The sequence below is a fragment of the Salmo trutta genome, chromosome 27 (assembly GCF_901001165.1).
Source record: "Salmo trutta chromosome 27, fSalTru1.1, whole genome shotgun sequence".
NCBI classification, from domain to species: Eukaryota; Metazoa; Chordata; class Actinopteri; order Salmoniformes; family Salmonidae; genus Salmo; species Salmo trutta.
Window position 1 is genome coordinate 44857027 of NC_042983.1, and position 17912 is coordinate 44874938.

At 44.9% G+C, this 17912-nt stretch overlaps 1 protein-coding gene across 2 annotated transcripts in view; it reads left to right on the top strand.

Annotated features, from left to right (window-relative positions):
* cfap299 (cilia and flagella associated protein 299) overlaps nt 1–17912 on the top strand; it is a 268942-nt gene that overhangs the window by 148714 nt on the left and 102316 nt on the right. The window lies entirely within an intron of this gene.

Here is a 17912-nt window from a genome sequence, read left to right on the forward strand (position 1 = left end):
GTAATGTTAGTGGGAGTAATGTTAGTGGGATTAATGGGATTAATGTTAGTGATTAATGTTAGTGGGAGTAATGTCACTGGGATTAATGTTAGTGGGAGTAATGTTAGTGAGTAATGTTAGTGGGAGTAATGTTAGTGGGAGTAATGTTAGTGGGATTAATGTTAGTGGGAGTAATGTTAGTGGGAGTAATGTTAGTGGGAGTAATGTTAGTGAGTAATGTCAGTGGGAGTAATGTTAGTGAGTAATGTTAGTGATTAATGTTAGTGGGAGTAATGTTAGTGGGAGTAATGTTAGTGGGAGTAATGTTAGTGGGAGTAATGTTAGTGGGATTAATGTTAGTGGGAGTAATGTTAGTGGGAGTAATGTTAGTGGGGGTAATGTTAGTGGGAGTAATGTTAGTGGGATTAATGGGATTAATGTTAGTGGGAGTAATGTCAGTGGGAGTAATGTTAGTGAGTAATGTTAGTGATTAATGTTAGTGGGAGTAATGTTAGTGGGAGTAATGTCAGTGGGAGTAATGTTAGTGAGTAATGTTAGTGATTAATGTTAGTGGGAGTAATGTTAGTGGGAGTAATGTTAGTGGGAGTAATGGTAGTGGGAGTAATGTTAGTGGGATTAATGGGATTAATGTTAGTGAGTAATGTTAGTGGGAGTAATGTTAGTGGGAGTAATGGGAGTAATGTTAGTGGGAGTAATGTTAGTGGGATTAATGTTAGTGGGAGTAATGTTAGTGGGAGTAATGTTAGTGGGAGTAATGTTAGTGGGATTAATGTTAGTGGGAGTAATGTCAGTGGGAGTAATGTTAGTGGGATTAATGTTAGTGGGAGTAATGTTAGTGGGAGTAATGTTAGTGGGTAATATTAGTGGGAGTAATGTTAGTGGGATTAATGTTAGTGGGAGTAATGTTAGTGGGATTAATGTTAGTGGGAGTAATGTTAGTGAGTAATGTTAGTGGGAGTAATGTTAGTGGGATTAATGTTAGTGGGATTAATGTTAGTGAGTAATGTTAGTGAGTAATGTTAGTGGGAGTAATGTCAGTGGGAGTAATGTCAGTGGGAGTAATGTTAGTGGGAGTAATGTCAGTGGGAGTAATGTTAGTGGGAGTAATGTTAGTGGGAGTAATGTTAGTGGGATTAAAATGGATTTAATTGTTATTATTTTGTCAACAATCTACACAAAATACTCTGTAATGTTAATAATAACAAAAGGAATAACTAAAATATAGTTGTTTCGTAAGTATTCACCCCTTTTTGTTCAGGCAACCCTAAATTACTTCAGCAGTACAATGTGGCTTAACCAAATCACATAAAAAGTTACCATGACTTACTCTGTGTGAAATAATATTGGTTGACATGATGTTTTAATGACTAACCCTTTCCTCTGTCCCCCCATATACATATACACGTACAACATCAGTAAGGTGCCTCAGTCAAGTATCGCATTTCAACCACCGATTCAACTACAAAGACCAGGGAGCTTTTTCAAAAGCCTCATTAAGAAGGGCAGTGATTGGTAAGACGGGGTAACAATAACAAATCAGACATTTAATATATCTTTAAGCATGATCTAGTTAATAATGATGCTGTGGATGATGTATTAAACGCGCCCAGACACATCAAAGATGGCCGCCCTTCAGAACTGAGCTGCAGGACAGGAAGGAAACTGCTCAGGGACGTCAGCATGAGGTCATTGGTGATTTTAAAACAGTTACGGAGTTTAATGGCTGTGATTGGAGAGAACTGAGGATGGATCAACAACATTGTAGTGATTCCACAATAATGACCTAAATGACAGATTGAAAAGAACAACTAAAATATACAGAATGAAAATATGAGTAACTGCTTCCTTATTTTCAAGTATGATGGTGGCTGCAGTATGATGGGGCTGCAGTATGATGGGGCTGCAGTATGATGGGGCTGCAGTATGATGGGGCTGCAGTATGATGGGGGCTGCAGTATGATGGGGGCTGCAGTATGATGGGGCTGCAGTATGATGGTGGCTGCAGTATGATGGGGGCTGCAGTATGATGGGGCTGCAGTATGATGGGGCTGCAGTATGATGGGGCTGCAGTATGATGGGGGCTGCAGTATGATGGGGGCTGCAGTATGATGGGGGCTGCAGTATGATGGGGGCTGCAGTATGATGGGGGCTGCAGTATGATGGGGCTGCAGTATGATGGGGCTGCAGTATGATGGGGGCTGCAGTATGATGGGGCTGCAGTATGATGGGGCTGCAGTATGATGGGGCTGCAGTATGATGGGGGCTGCAGTATGATGGTGGCTGCAGTATGATGGGGGGCTGCAGTATGATGGGGCTGCAGTATGATGGGGCTGCAGTATGATGGGGGCTGCAGTATGATGGGGGCTGCAGTATGATGGGGGCTGCAGTATGATGGTGGCTGCAGTATGATGGGGGCTGCAGTATGATGGGGCTGCAGTATGATGGGGGCTGCAGTATGATGGGGGCTGCAGTATGATGGGGGCTGCAGTATGATGGTGGCTGCAGTATGATGGGGGCTGCAGTATGATGGGGCTGCAGTATGATGGGGGCTGCAGTATGATGGGGCTGCAGTATGATGGGGCTGCAGTATGATGGGGGCTGCAGTATGATGGGGGCTGCAGTATGATGGGGGCTGCAGTATGATGGGGGCTGCAGTATGATGGTGGCTGCAGTATGATGGGGCTGCAGTATGATGGTGGCTGCAGTATGATGGGGCTGCAGTATGATAGGGCTGCAGTATGATGGGGGCTGCAGTATGATGGGGGCTGCAGTATGATGGGGGCTGCAGTATGATAGGGCTGCAGTATGATGGGGCTGCAGTATGATGGGGCTGCAGTATGATGGGGCTGCAGTATGATGGGGGCTGCAGTATGATGGGGCTGCAGTATGATAGGGCTGCAGTATGATGGGGGCTGCAGTATGATGGTGGCTGCAGTATGATGGTGGCTGCAGTATGATGGGGGCTGCAGTATGATGGTGGCTGCAGTATGATGGGGGCTGCAGTATGATAGGGCTGCAGTATGATGGTGGCTGCAGTATGATGGGGGCTGCAGTATGATAGGGCTGCAGTATGATGGGGCTGCAGTATGATGGGGCTGCAGTATGATGGGGGCTGCAGTATGATGGGGGCTGCAGTATGATGGTGGCTGCAGTATGATGGGGCTGCAGTATGATGGTGGCTGCAGTATGATGGGGCTGCAGTATGATGGGGGCTGCAGTATGATGGGGCTGCAGTATGATGGGGGCTGCAGTATGATGGGGCTGCAGTATGATGGGGGCTGCAGTATGATGGTGGCTGCAGTATGATGGGGCTGCAGTATGATGGGGGCTGCAGTATGATGGGGGCTGCAGTATGATAGGGCTGCAGTATGATGGTGGCTGCAGTATGATGGGGCTGCAGTATGATGGTGACTGCAGTATGATCGTGGCTGCAGTATGATGGGGCTGCAGTATGATGGGGGCTGCAGTATGATGGGGCTGCAGTATGATGGGGGCTGCAGTATGATGGGGGCTGCAGTATGATGGGGGCTGCAGTATGATGGTGGCTGCAGTATGATGGGGGCTGCAGTATGATGGTGGCTGCAGTATGATGGTGGCTGCAGTATGATGGGGGCTGCAGCATGGTGATGGCTGCAGTATGATGGTGGCTGCAGTGTGATGGGGCTGCAGTATGATGGTGGCTGCAGTATGATGGGGGCTGCAGTATGATGGGGGCTGCAGTATGATGGGGCTGCAGTATGATGGGGCTGCAGTATGATGGTGGCTGCAGTATGATGGGGGCTGCAGTATGATGGGGCTGCAGTATGATGGTGGCTGCATTATGATGGGGGCTGCAGTATGATGGTGGCTGCAGTATGATGGTGGCTGCAGTATGATGGTGGCTGCAGTATGATGGGGGCTGCAGTATGATGGTGGCTGCAGTATGATGGGGGCTGCAGTATGATGGGGGCTGCAGTATGATGGGGGCTGCAGTATGATGGGGGCTGCAGTATGATGGGGGCTGCAGTATGATGGGGGCTGCAGTATGATGGTGGCTGCAGTATGATGGGGGCTGCAGTGTGATGGGGCTGCAGTATGATGGTGGCTGCAGTATGATGGTGGCTGCAGCATGATGGGGGCTGCAGTATGATGGGGGCTGCAGCATGGTGATGGCTGCAGTATGATGGGGGCTGCAGTATGATGGTGGCTGCAGCATGGTGATGGCTGCAGCATGGTGATGGGTATGCTTGATATCGGCAAATAGGAACGGGATATGCCTAAACACAGGCAACATCCTAGAGGAAAACCTGGTTCAGTCTGCTTTCCCCCAGACACAGAGACGAATTCACCTTTCAGCAGGACAATAACCTAAAACACAAGGCCAAATCTACACTGGGAGATGAATTCACCTTTCAGCAGGACAATAACCTAAAACACAAGGCCAAATCTACACTGGAGATGAATTCACCTTTCAGCAGAACAATAACCTAAAACACAAGGCTAAATCTACGGTGGGGTTGCACAGTAAAAACAGTGAATGTTCCTGAGTGGCCGAGTTACAGTTTTTAATTAAATCTGCTTGAAAATCAATGGCAAGACTTGAACATTGCTGTCTAGCAATGATCAACAACCAACTTGACAGAGTTTGAAGAAAAATATGAAAAATAACAAATGTGCAAATATTTTACAATCAAGGTGTGCAAAGCTCTTAGAGAATTACCCAGAAAGACTCACAGCTGTAAGGTGATTCTAACATGTTTTGACTCAGGGAGCTGGAATACTTATGCAACGACTATATTTTATTTACAGAGTATTTTGTGTAGATTGTGGATGAAAAAAATTGCAATTAAATCCATTAATCCTATTTTGTAATGTGAAGAAATGTAAAGATATCCCAGGGGTTAACACGGAATGTATTTTAAATAGCTTAGGATCTGTCACGGCTTCCTCCGAAGTCGGCTCCTCTCCTTGTTCGGGCGGCCGTTCGGCGGTCGACGTCACCGGCTTTCTAGCCATCGCCGCTCCATTTTTCATGTATCCATTTGTTTTGTCTTGTTTCCCCGCACACCTGGTTTTCATTCCCCCAATCACACTGCATGTATTTATTCCTCTGTTTCCCATCATGTCTTTGTGAAAGATTGTTTGTGTTACGTGTTATTTATTGACGCGCCAGACTGTTTTTTTTTATTCCCGTGGTATTTTTCACGAAGATGTTTATTGTTAAACATAATTCTTGTGACTGTTTTGTGCGTTTTGCACTTTTGCCTCAGTAAAGTGTGCACCTGTTCATAAATCTCTGCTCTCCTGCACCAGTCTTCGCTACCAGTATGCACACACTTGACAGGATGGCTTTACAGTGGGTGTCATAGGCGTCGTAAACCCCTTTTACTGGTCAGGACGTGACAGTGGGCTAGAGTCATGTTGTCAGATAGAGGTGATAGTCACAGCAGTTGGCTCCTGTGCCAATAGGACCAACAGTACTGTACTGGGACTGGATATGGTAGTTTGAGTTGTGTCGCTAACTCAGTCTTGACCAACTGGCAAGTGTCTTCACTGACATTTTCAACCTCTCCCTGTCTGAGTCTGTAATACATGTTTCGTAGATCAACCTCCAGTAGATCAACCTCCAGTAGATCAACCCCCAGTAGAGCAACCTCCAGTAGATCAACCCCCAGTAGATCAACCCCCAGTAGATCAACCTCCAGTAGATCAACCCCCAGTAGATCAACTCCCAGTAGATCAACCCCCAGTAGATCAACCCCCCAGTACCTCCAGTAGATCAACCCCCAGTAGATCAACCCCCAGTAGATCAACCCCCAGTAGATCAACCCCCAGTAGATCAACCCCCCAGTACCTCCAGTAGATCAACCCCCAGTAGATCAACCCCCAGTACCTCCAGTAGATCAACCCCCAGTAGATCAACCCCCAGTAGATCAACCTCCAGTAGATCAACCTCCAGTAGATCAACCCCCAGTAGATCAACCCCCAGTAGATCAACCCCCAGTAGATCAACCCCCAGTAGATCAACCTCCAGTAGATCAACCTCCAGTAGATCAACCCCCAGTAGATCAACCTCCAGTAGATCAACCTCCAGTAGATCAACCCCCAGTAGATCAACCCCCAGTAGATCAACCCCCAGTACCCCCAGTAGATCAACCCCCAGTACCTCCAGTAGATCAACCTCCAGTAGATCAACGAGAATCACAATTTCTATTATATCTTCTCCTCTCACAACCTCTCAGGGATGAATTAAAGTACATTTAATGGTGTAGAAAACATAGTGAAAACACTGTTCCGTTCCTTCTGCCACGCTGCTACATCCCAGGCTGGCTCTCACAGCCGGGCCCAGAAGGGAGCAGCTCGTTGGCGCTCCAGGCCAACTAAAACAGAATCATGTTTGACCACCTTTTTTCCACTGGGAGGGGAAGAGCTCTGAAGCTTTAATCAGCATCTATAAACAGTGCAGCCTTTGATAGTGACTGGGGCTCTGTACATTTATCTTCCCTGAAGGGTACGCTGGCTTATGTCATCCTACTTTGATCTTACTGCAGAGATCATGACGCGGGACATATCTCTCCTGGAGAGAGAATCGCTACACTTCCTGCTGCTGATAACGTTGGTCAGCTTGTGATCTAGAAAAACAAGACATGAGCCCGGACAGGTCTTCCACGCCCTCTCTGTCTGTCTGTCTGTCTGTCTGTCTGTCTGTCTGTCTGTCTGTCTGTCTGTCTGTCTGTCTGTCTGTCTGTCTGTCTGTCTGTCTGTCTGTCTGTCTGTCTGTCTGTCTGTCTGTCTGTCTGTCTGTCTGTCTGTCTGTCTGTCTGTCTGTCTGTCTGTCTGTGTGTGTGTGTGTGTGTGTGTGTGTGTGTATCTGTGTATCTGTGTGTCTGTCTGTCTGTCTGTCTGTCTGTCTGTCTGTCTGTCTGTCTGTCTGTCTGTCTGTCTGTCAGTCTGTCAGTCTGTCAGTCTGTCTGTGTGTATCTGTGTGTGGTATCTCTTTCATTTCGTCTGGAAACTGAACGAGTGATATTCAACACTGTCAAAAACATGAGCCTGCCAGCAGAGGAGAAGCCTGATGTGATAGACCAGGGCATTACCCTACAGTATTTACCCTGGACGTGTTCCTTCCTGGTGATGAAGCCAGGCCAGGCAGCAGGCCAGGCAGCAGATCAGGCAGCGGCACAGCAGCAGGCCTCTTGGCAGGTGTCATGGATGAACACTTTACAATAACGCTGATCGGAACTGCGGCCTGACGGCTTCATGCTCATGACCTGTAGACTGACGGACCGAGGATTCACGCTAGGCTATATATACACAGCACAGGCCACTGAGGAGACAATTGAAGCGTTTGCTTGACTGACATTGACTGTTAAATTAATCACTGAACATTTTGAAGGAATCTCAACCTGTTAGAGATGAGGACTGTTCTGTTAGAGATCAGGACTGTTCTGTTAGAGATCAGGACTGTTCTGTTAGAGATCAGGACTGTTAGAGATCAGGACTGTTCTGTTAGAGATCAGGACTGTTCTGTTAGAGATCAGGACTGTTCTGTTAGAGATCAGGACTGTTAGAGATCAGGACTGTTCTGTTAGAGATCAGGACTGTTCTGTTAGAGATCAGGACTGTTCTGTTAGAGATCAGGACTGTTAGAGATCAGGACTGTTCTGTTAGAGATCAGGACTGTTAGAGATCAGGACTGTTCTCTTAGAGATCAGGACTGTTCTGTTAGAGATCAGGACTGTTAGAGATCAGGACTGTTATGTTAGAGATCAGGACTGTTAGAGATCAGGACTGTTCTGTTAGAGATCAGGACTGTTAGAGATCAGGACTGTTCTGTTATAGATCAGGACTGTTAGAGATCAGGACTGTCCTGTTAGAGATCAGGACTGTTAGAGATCAGGACTGTTAGAGATCAGAACTGTTAGAGATCAGGACTGTTCTGTTACAGATCAGGACTGTTCTGTTAGAGATCAGGACTGTTAGAGATCAGGACTGTTCTGTTATAGATCAGGACTGTTCTGTTAGATATCAGGACTGTTCTGTTAGAGATCAGGACTGTTCTGTTAGAGATCAGGACTGTTCTGTTAGATATCAGGACTGTTCTGTTAGAGATCAGGACTGTTAGAGATCAGGACTGTTAGAGATCAGGACTGTTCTGTTAGAGATCAGGACTGTCCTGTTAGAGATCAGGACTGTTAGAGATCAGGACTGTTCTGTTAGAGATCAGGACTGTCCTGTTAGAGATCAGGACTGTCCTGTTAGAGATCAGGACTGTTAGAGATCAGGACTGTTCTGTTAGAGATCAGGACTGTCCTGTTAGAGATCAGGACTGTCCTGTTAGAGATCAGGACTGTTCTGTTAGTGGGGTGTTAGTGGTAGTTCCTCCAGACAGTACTAGTTCCTCCAGACCAGTACTAGTTCCTCCAGACCAGTACTAGTTCCTCCAGACAGTACTAGTTCCTCCAGACCAGTACTAGTCCCTCCAGACAGTACTAGTCCCTCCAGACCAGTACTAGTTCCTCCAGACCAGTACTAGTTCCTCCAGACCAGTACTAGTTCCTCCAGACCAGTACTAGTTCCTCCAGACCAGTACTAGTTCCTCTAGACCAGTACTAGTTCCTCCAGACAGTACTAGTTCCTCCAGACCAGTACTAGTTCCTCCAGACCAGTACTAGTTCCTCTAGACAGTACTAGTTCCTCTAGATCAGTACTAGTTCCTTTCATCAGACCAGAGGACATTTCTCCAAAAAGTACAATCTTTGTCCCCATGTGCAGTTGCAAACCGTTGTCTGGCTTTTTTATGGCGGTTTTGGAGCAGTGGCTTCTTCCTTGCTGAGTGGCCTTTCAGGTTATGTCGATATAGGACTCGTTTTACTGTGGATATAGATACTTTTGTACCTGTTTCCTCCAGCATCTTCACAAGGTCCTTTGCTGTTGTTCTGGGATTGATTTGCACTTTTCGCAACAAAGTACGTTCATCTCTAGGAGACAGAATACATCTCCTTCCTGAGCGGTATGGCGGCTGCGTGGTCCCATGGTATTTATACTTGCGTACTATTGTTTGTACAGATGAACGTGGTACCTTCAGGCGTTTGGAAATTGCTCCCAAGGATGAACCAGACTTGTGGAGGTCTACAGTTGTTTTTCTGAGGTCTTGTCTGATTTCTTTTGATTTTCCCATGATGTCAAGCAAAGAGGCACTGAGTTTGAAGCTAGACCTTGAAATACATCCACAGGTACACCTCCAATTGACTCAAATGATGTCAATTAGCCTATCAGAAGCTTCTAAAGCCATGACATCATTTTCTGGAATTTTCCAAGCTGTTTAAAGGCACAGTCAACTTAGTGTATGTAAACTTCTGACCCACTGGAATTGTGATACAGTGAATTATAAGTGAAATAATCTGTCTGTAAACGATTGTTGGAAAAATTACTTGTGTCATGCACATAGTAGATGTCCTAACCGACTTGCCAAAACTATAGTTTGTTAAGAAGACATTTGTGGAGTCGTTGAAAAACGAGTTTTAATGACTCCAACCTAAGTGTATGTAAACTTCCGACTTCAACTATATGTCAATATGTTATAATCCACATATCAATTCGCACGAGACACACTGTAAAAGGAATTAGCCTACATAGGTTACTTGAACTGATGCCCAGTTGACCTGGAGTCTTGTTATTGTATAGCCTACAAACAGGCTTGAGGATTAGTTTATTCCTGCGACGAAATGGGTCATATTAAGATCCAACATCTGTAGTACCATTACAAAACTGACAAAAGAAGCATAACTAGAATATGTTTCTTAGTTAGTTCTTTAGCCAGTTTGTTTCAACTGAAATGTCTAATCTCAGGTGTAATTTTCTTCACGCCATAGTTGAATCCCAAATGGCCCACTATACCTCCATAGGGCTCTGGTCAAAAGTAGTGCACTATATAGGAAATAGGATGCAATTTTGGACGCAAGCCTATGTGTTGTGTGAGTGAAGTCATGTCATAGCTGGATCCTAAATATAGGGCCCAGTTCTCCTCCGACTGATCCTATCTGCCTTTTCAAAGGACAGATCCTCTGCAGGGCCAAGGTCTGGCCTTGGAACCTTTCATTACCCGACTCAAAACCAGCGTCACATTTGTTACGTTGTTTTCGACCACCTAAATTATTATCTGTATTTAGCGTCCAATAAAATGCCACCACATTCTGCTGCGAGCGCTGAGTTAAGTGGACGTAAGGACAACTTGGATATTTTCCCTCTCTGTCCACTCTATAGAACAGTATGTAATACAGTGGTATGTAATACAGTGATACAGTGACTGTCATTCATACTACAGTAACACTACAGTAACAGTACAGTAACACTACAGTAACAGTACAGCACCACTACAGTAACACTACAGTAACACTACAGTAACAGTACAGTAACACTACAGTAACACTACAGTAACAGTACAGCACCACTACAGTAACACTACAGTAACAGTACAGTAACACTACAGTAACACTACAGTAACACTACAGTAACAGTACAACACCACTACAGTAACACTACAGTAACAGTACAGTAACACTACAGTAACACTACAGTAACAGTACAGCACCACTTCAGTAACATTACAGCACCACTACAGTAACACTACAGCACCACTACAGTAACACTACAGCACCACTACAGTAACACTACAGCCCCACTACAGTAACATTTACATTTACATTTACATTTAAGTCATTTAGCAGACGCTCTTATCCAGAGCGACTTACAAATTGGTGCATTGACCTTATGATATCCAGTGGAACAACCACTTTACAATAGTGCATCTAAATCTTTTAAGGGGGGGGGTTAGAAGGATTACTTTATCCTATCCCAGGTATTCCTTAAAGAGGTGGGGTTTCAGGTGTCTCCGGAAGGTGGTGATTGACTCCGCTGTCCTGGCGTCGTGAGGGAGCTTGTTCCACCATTGGGGTGCCAGAGCAGCGAACAGTTTTGACTGGGCTGAGCGGGAACTGTGCTTCCTCAGAGGTAGGGAGGCGAGCAGGCCAGAGGTGGATGAACGCAGTGCCCTTGTTTGGGTGTAGGGCCTGATCAGAGCCTGAAGTTACGGAGGTGCCGTTCCCCTCACAGCTCCGTAGGCAAGCACCATGGTCTTGTAGCGGATGCGAGCTTCAACTGGAAGCCAGTGGAGAGAGCGGAGGAGCGGGGGTGACGTGAGAGAACTTGGGAAGGTTGAACACCAGACGGGCTGCGGCGTTCTGGATGAGTTGTAGGGGTTTAATGGCACAGGCAGGGAGCCCAGCCAACAGCGAGTTGCAGTAATCCAGACGGGAGATGACAAGTGCCTGGATTAGGACCTGCGCCGCTTCCTGTGTGAGGCAGGGTCGTACTCTGCGAATGTTGTAGAGCATGAACCTACAGGATCGGGTCACCGCCTTGATGTTAGTGGAGAACGACAGGGTGTTGTCCAGGGTCACGCCAAGGTTCTTAGCACTCTGGGAGGAGGACACAAGGGAGTTGTCAACCGTGATGGCGAGATCATGGAACGGGCAGTCCTTCCCCGGGAGGAAGAGCAGCTCTCAGTAACACTACAGTAACACTACAGTAACAGTACAGTAACACTACAGTAACACTACAGTAACACTACAGTAAATTAAGTTGTTAACCTCTATGGGCTAGCGTCCCACCTACTCAACAGCCAGTGTAATCCCGTGGCGCGATATTCAAATACCTTAGAAATGCTATTACTTCAATTTCTCAAACATATGACTATTTTACACCATTTTAAAGACAAGACTCTCGTTAATCTAACCACACTGTCCGATTTCAAAAAGGCTTTACAACGAAAGCAAAACATTAGATTATGTCAGCAGAGTACCCAGCCAGAAATAATCAGACACCCATTTTTCAAGCTAGCATATAATGTCACATAAACCCAAACCACAGCTAAATGCAGCACTAACCTTTGATGATCTTCATCAGATGACAATCCTAGGACATTATGTTATACAATACATGCATGTTTTGTTCAATCAAGTTCATATTTATATCAAAAAACAGCTTTTTACATTAGCATGTGACTAGCATGTGACTAGCATTCCCACCGAACACTTCCGGTGAATTTACTAAATTACTCACGATAAACGTTCACAAAAAACATAGCAATTATTTTAAGAATTATAGATACAGAACTCCTTTATGCACTCGCTATGTCCGATTTTAAAATAGCTTTTCGGTGAAAGCACATTTTGCAATATTCTGAGTAGATAGCCCGGCCATCACAGGCTAGCTATTTTGACACCCACCAAGTGTGGTACTCACCAAACTCCGATTTACTATTAGAAAAGTTTGATTACCTTTGCTGTTCTTCGTCAGAATGCACTCCCTGGACTTCTACTTCAATAACAAATGTTGGTTTGGTTCCAAATAATCCATAGTTATATCCAAATAGCGGCATTTTGTTTGTGCGTTCAAGACACTATCCGAAGGGTAAAGAAGGGTGACGCGCCCGACGCGTTTCGTGACAAAAAAATTCTAAATATTCCATTACCGGACTTCGAAGCATGTCAACCGCTGTTTAAAATACATTTTTATGCTATTTTTCTCGTAAAAAAGCGATAATATTCCGACCGGGAGTCGTTGTTTTTGTTCAAAGAGAGAGAAAGTAAACATGGTGTCGGCTCGTGCTCGCGCCTCCAGTCTACTTGTCCTCAGATCGACCATTATCCAAATGCGCTAATGTTTTTCAGCCATGGCCTGCAAAACCACCATTCATCGTTCTGGCGCCTTCTGAGAGCCTATGGGAGCGTTAGAAAATGTCACGTTATGCCAGAGATCCCCTGTTTTGGTTAGAGATGATCAAGAAGGCCAAGAAGTAGTCAGAGAGAGCGCTTCCTGTTTGGAATCTTCTCAGGTTTTGGCCTGTCAAATGAGTTCTGTTATACTCACAGACACCATTTAAACAGTTTTAGAAACTTTAGGGTGTTTTCTATCCAAATCAAACAATTATATGCATATTCTAGTTACTGGGCAGGAGTAGTAACCAGATTAAATCGGGTACGTTTTTTATCCGGCCGTGCAAATACTGCCCCCTATCCCCAACAGGTTTTGAGTGTTACCAGACGATATACAGGGGAAGTTCAGCGTGTTAGATAATGTGAAAGGTTACACAAGTTTGGCTCTTCTAAGAGCTGACTGTTTTTGTTATTTATTTATTTTATTTAACCTTTATTTAACTAGCGGCAATTCAGTTAAGAACAAATTATTATTTACAATGACAGCCTGCCGCGGCCAACCCCTAACCAGGACGACTCTGGGCCAATTGTGCGCTGCCCTATGGGACTCCCAATCACAGACCGGTTGTGATACAGCCTGGAATCCGAGTAGATATAGTTATTGATTATGAAAATCCAAAAAGGACATTCTTGTTGCTTAATAAGAGGAACTCTTTTTTTTTATGAAAACATTTTTATTCTTGAAACCTGGCTAGCCTATTGGTTTTGAACGAGGAGCGAGGCCCCAAATATTTTCACAGCGGGCATCACTCAAAAGGTCCCAGTCGGTGAATTCAGCTGGTTGTCACAACGGGACTGAAACATGTCAGGGAGGATGCTCAGCTGTTACCGCTCAACAATAAGTAGCTGGATACCACTGGGCTTGTCTTGCCAGGCATAACATCCGTCAGGCAGGCTCTTTTTACCGGTCTGGACTGACTGGCTAAATAAATCTGAACCCTCGACGTTTACAATCACCAGTGTGGAAAGAGAAGGAAGAAAAGGAGAGAGAATTCTCTTCGACATTCCTGCGACACTCCTCTTATATTCTATGGAGGCAGTAAAGCTCTCCGACTGTGATGTCTAGGATTCTGATTCCTCTTCTTCTCCTCTTCCTCCAGGACTTCTCCCCCAACCCCTCCTCTTCTCTTCCTCCTCTCCTCCTCCTCTTCCTCCTCTCCCCCTCTTCTTCCTCCTCTCCTCCTCCTCTTCCTCATCTCCCCCAACCCCTCCTCTTGTCTTCCTCCTCTCCTCCTCCTCTTCCTCCTCTCCTCCTCCTCTTCCTCATCTCCCCCAACCCCTCCTCTTGTCCTCTTCCTCATCTCCCCCAACCCCTCCTCTTGTCCTCTTCCTCATCTCCCCCAACCCCTCCTCTTGTCTTCTTCCTCATCTCCCCCAACCCCTCCTCTTGTCCTCTTCCTCATCTCCCCCAACCCCTCCTCTTGTCTTCTTCCTCATCTCCCCCAACCCCTCCTCTTGTCCTCTTCCTCCTCTCCTCCTCCTCTTCCTCCTCTCCTCCTCCTCTTCCTCCTCTCCTCCTCCTCTTCCTCCTCTCCTCCTCCTCTTCCTCATCTCCTCCTGTTCTTCTTCTTTGATGATACAGTGATGTAACTAAGGTTGCAAAGGGAGGGTCTTCAGAAAGTAGTCGTACCTCTTGACTTATTTCACATTTTGTTGTGTTACACTCTGAATTCAAAATGGTTTAAATCACAATTCTTTGTCACCCATTTACACACAATACCCCATAATGACAAAGTAAAAACATATTTTAGATTTTTTTGCGCATTTTAACTCATTCGTTTAGATTAGTATTCACATCCCTGAGTCAATACATGTTAGAATCACCTTTGGCAGCGATTACTGCTGTGAGTCCTTCTGGGTAAGTCTCTAAGAGCTTTCCACACCTGGATTGTAAAATATTTGTTCATTATGTTTTTTAAATTCTTCAACTTTTTATTTCATTTTTATTTTTATTGACCTTTATTTAACTAGGCAAGTCAGTGAAGAACAATTTTTTTTTTACAATCAAGGTGCAGCGTGGTAAGTGCTCATGATAAATGTTATTATAACTCAGAACACTAAACAAAACAACAAACAAAGGAAACCGAGCGTCACGTTCTGCAGGCTTTCACTGAGCTGTACAAAAACACGATCCCACAACTACACAGGTGGGGAAAAAGGGCTGCCTAAGTATGATTCCCAATCAGAGACAACGATAGACAGCTGCTTCTGATTAGGAACCATCCTCGGCCAAACACAAAGAAATATATGACATAGAATGCCCACCCCATATCACACCCTGACCTAACCAAACAGAGAAAAACGTCACTCTCAGGTCAGGGCGTGACAACAACACTACATAAAGATAACTTAGTGAATACCATATGTGTTAAATATGAGGGTTTCAGCATGAAATATCCTTTATATTTTATTTTATACACTTATTTATTTTACTATGTCAATATGTATTTATTTTACTATGTCAATATGTATTTATTTTACTATGTCAATATGTATTTATTTTACTATGTCAGTATGTATTTGTTGTCAATGTTTTGGTGTCAAACTGGTGTCAAACTGGTGTCAAACTGGTGTCAGTTGTGAACACAGTCAATAGTTGGAAGAGTTGCAGAGTTAAGTGAAAATAATGCCATTGTTGATTAGATGCTTTTTAAATGAATTAGGCTATTTTCTCTTGAAGCATATGGTCTATCTATTAGAAACTCATGAACAATATCGACACAGATATAAAACATGTACACATTATATAAAAATATACATGTTATTCAAGTAAAAAGTACCAAAGTTAAGATAGATTGGCATAGATGTTATCTTAATTACCAAAATGACTGAAGATTCCAGTAACTTTGGTAAATTACCGGTAAGTTTGCAACCGTAGATGTAACTGGATGTTGAATTGACCCTCTGCCTGCCGTATTAAACCATGTTGTATCCTACTCTATTTCCTGTTGGGTACCCCAGAATCTGCATGTTGTATCCTACCCTATTTCCTGTTGGATACTCCAGAATCTCCATGTTGTATCCTACTCTATTTCCTGTTGGGTACTCCAGAATCTGCATGTTGTATCCTACTGTATTTCCTGTTGGGTACTCCAGAATCTCCATGTTGTATCCTACTCTATTTCCTGTTGGGTACTCCAGAATCTCCATGTTGTATCCTACCCTATTTCCTGTTGGGTACTCCAGAATCTCCATGTTGTATCCTACCCTATTTCCTGTTGGGTACTCCAGAATCTCCATGTTGAATCCTACTCTATTTCCTGTTGGGTACTCCAGAATCTCCATGTTGTAGCCTACTCTATTTCCTGTTGGGTACTCCAGAATCTCCATGTTGTAGCCTACTCTATTTCCTGTTGGATACTCCAGTCCCACCAGTGGAGTGTTTCCACCAGCGTCACAAGGCCCTAGAGGGCAGATGAAAAGCTTTCTTGGTAAATAGAACATTGTTTGGGTTTCAGCTGAACAATAAATACAGTAATGATAAGGAACCAGGGTTTAGGGCCCTACACTGCTATCAACATAATGACATGGAACCAGGGTTTAGGGCCCTACACTGCTATCATCATAATGACATGGAACCAGGGTTTAGGGCCCTACACTGCTATCAACATAATGACAAGGAACCAGGGTTTAGGGCCCTACACTGCTATCAACATAATGATAAGGAGACCAGGGTTAGGGCCCTACACTGCTATCAACATAATGACATGGAACCAGGGTTTAGGGCCCTACACTGCTATCAACATAATGACATGGAACCAGGGTTTAGGGCCCTACACTGCTATCAACATAATGACATGGAACCAGGGTTTAGGGCCCTACACTGCTATCAACATAATGATAAGGAGACCAGGGTTTAGGGCCCTACACTGCTATCAACATAATGACAAGGAATCAGGGTTTAGGGCCCTACACTGCTATCAACATAATGATAAGGAGACCAGGGTTTAGGGCCCTACACTGCTATCAACATAATGACATGGAACCAGGGTTTAGGGCCCTACACTGCTATCAACATAATGACATGGAACCAGGGTTAGGGCCCTACACTGCTATCAACATAATGACAAGGAGACCAGGGTTTAGGGCCCTACACTGCTATCAACATAATGACATGGAACCAGGGTTTAGGGCCCTACACTGCTATCATCATAATGACATGGAACCAGGGTTTAGGGCCCTACACTGCTATCATCATAATGACATGGAACCAGGGTTTAGGGCCCTACACTGCTATCAACATAATGACATGGAACCAGGGTTTAGGGCCCTACACTGCTATCAACATAATGACATGGAACCAGGGTTTAGGGCCCTACACTGCTATCAACATAATGACAAGGAGACCAGGGTTTAGGGCCCTACACTGCTATCAACATAATGACATGGAACCAGGGTTTAGGGCCCTACACTGCTATCAACATAATGACATGGAACCAGGGTTTAGGGCCCTACACTGCTATCAACATAATGACATGGAACCAGGGTTTAGGGCCCTACACTGCTATCATCATAATGACAAGGAGACCAGGGGTTAGGGCCCTACACTGCTATCAACATAATGACATGGAGACCAGGGTTTAGGGCCCTACACTGCTATCAACATAATGACATGGAGACCAGGGTTTAGGGCCCTACACTGCTATCAACATAATGACATGGAGACCAGGGTTTAGGGCCCTACACTGCTATCAACATAATGATAAGGAACCAGGGTTTAGGGCCCTACACTGCTATCAACATAATGACATGGAACCAGGGTTTAGGGCCCTACACTGCTATCAACATAATGACAAGGAGACCAGGGTTTAGGGCCCTACACTGCTATCAACATAATGATAAGGAGACCAGGGTTTAGGGCCCTACACTGCTATCAACATAATGATAAGGAGACCAGGGTTTAGGGCCCTACACTGCTATCAACATAATGACATGGAACCAGGGTTTAGGGCCCTACACTGCTATCAACATAATGACAAGGAGACCAGGGTTTAGGGCCCTACACTGCTATCAACATAATGACATGGAACCAGGGTTTAGGGCCCTACACTGCTATCAACATAATGACAAGGAGACCAGGGTTTAGGGCCCTACACTGCTATCATCATAATGATAAGGAACCAGGGTTTAGGGCCCTACACTGCTATCAACATA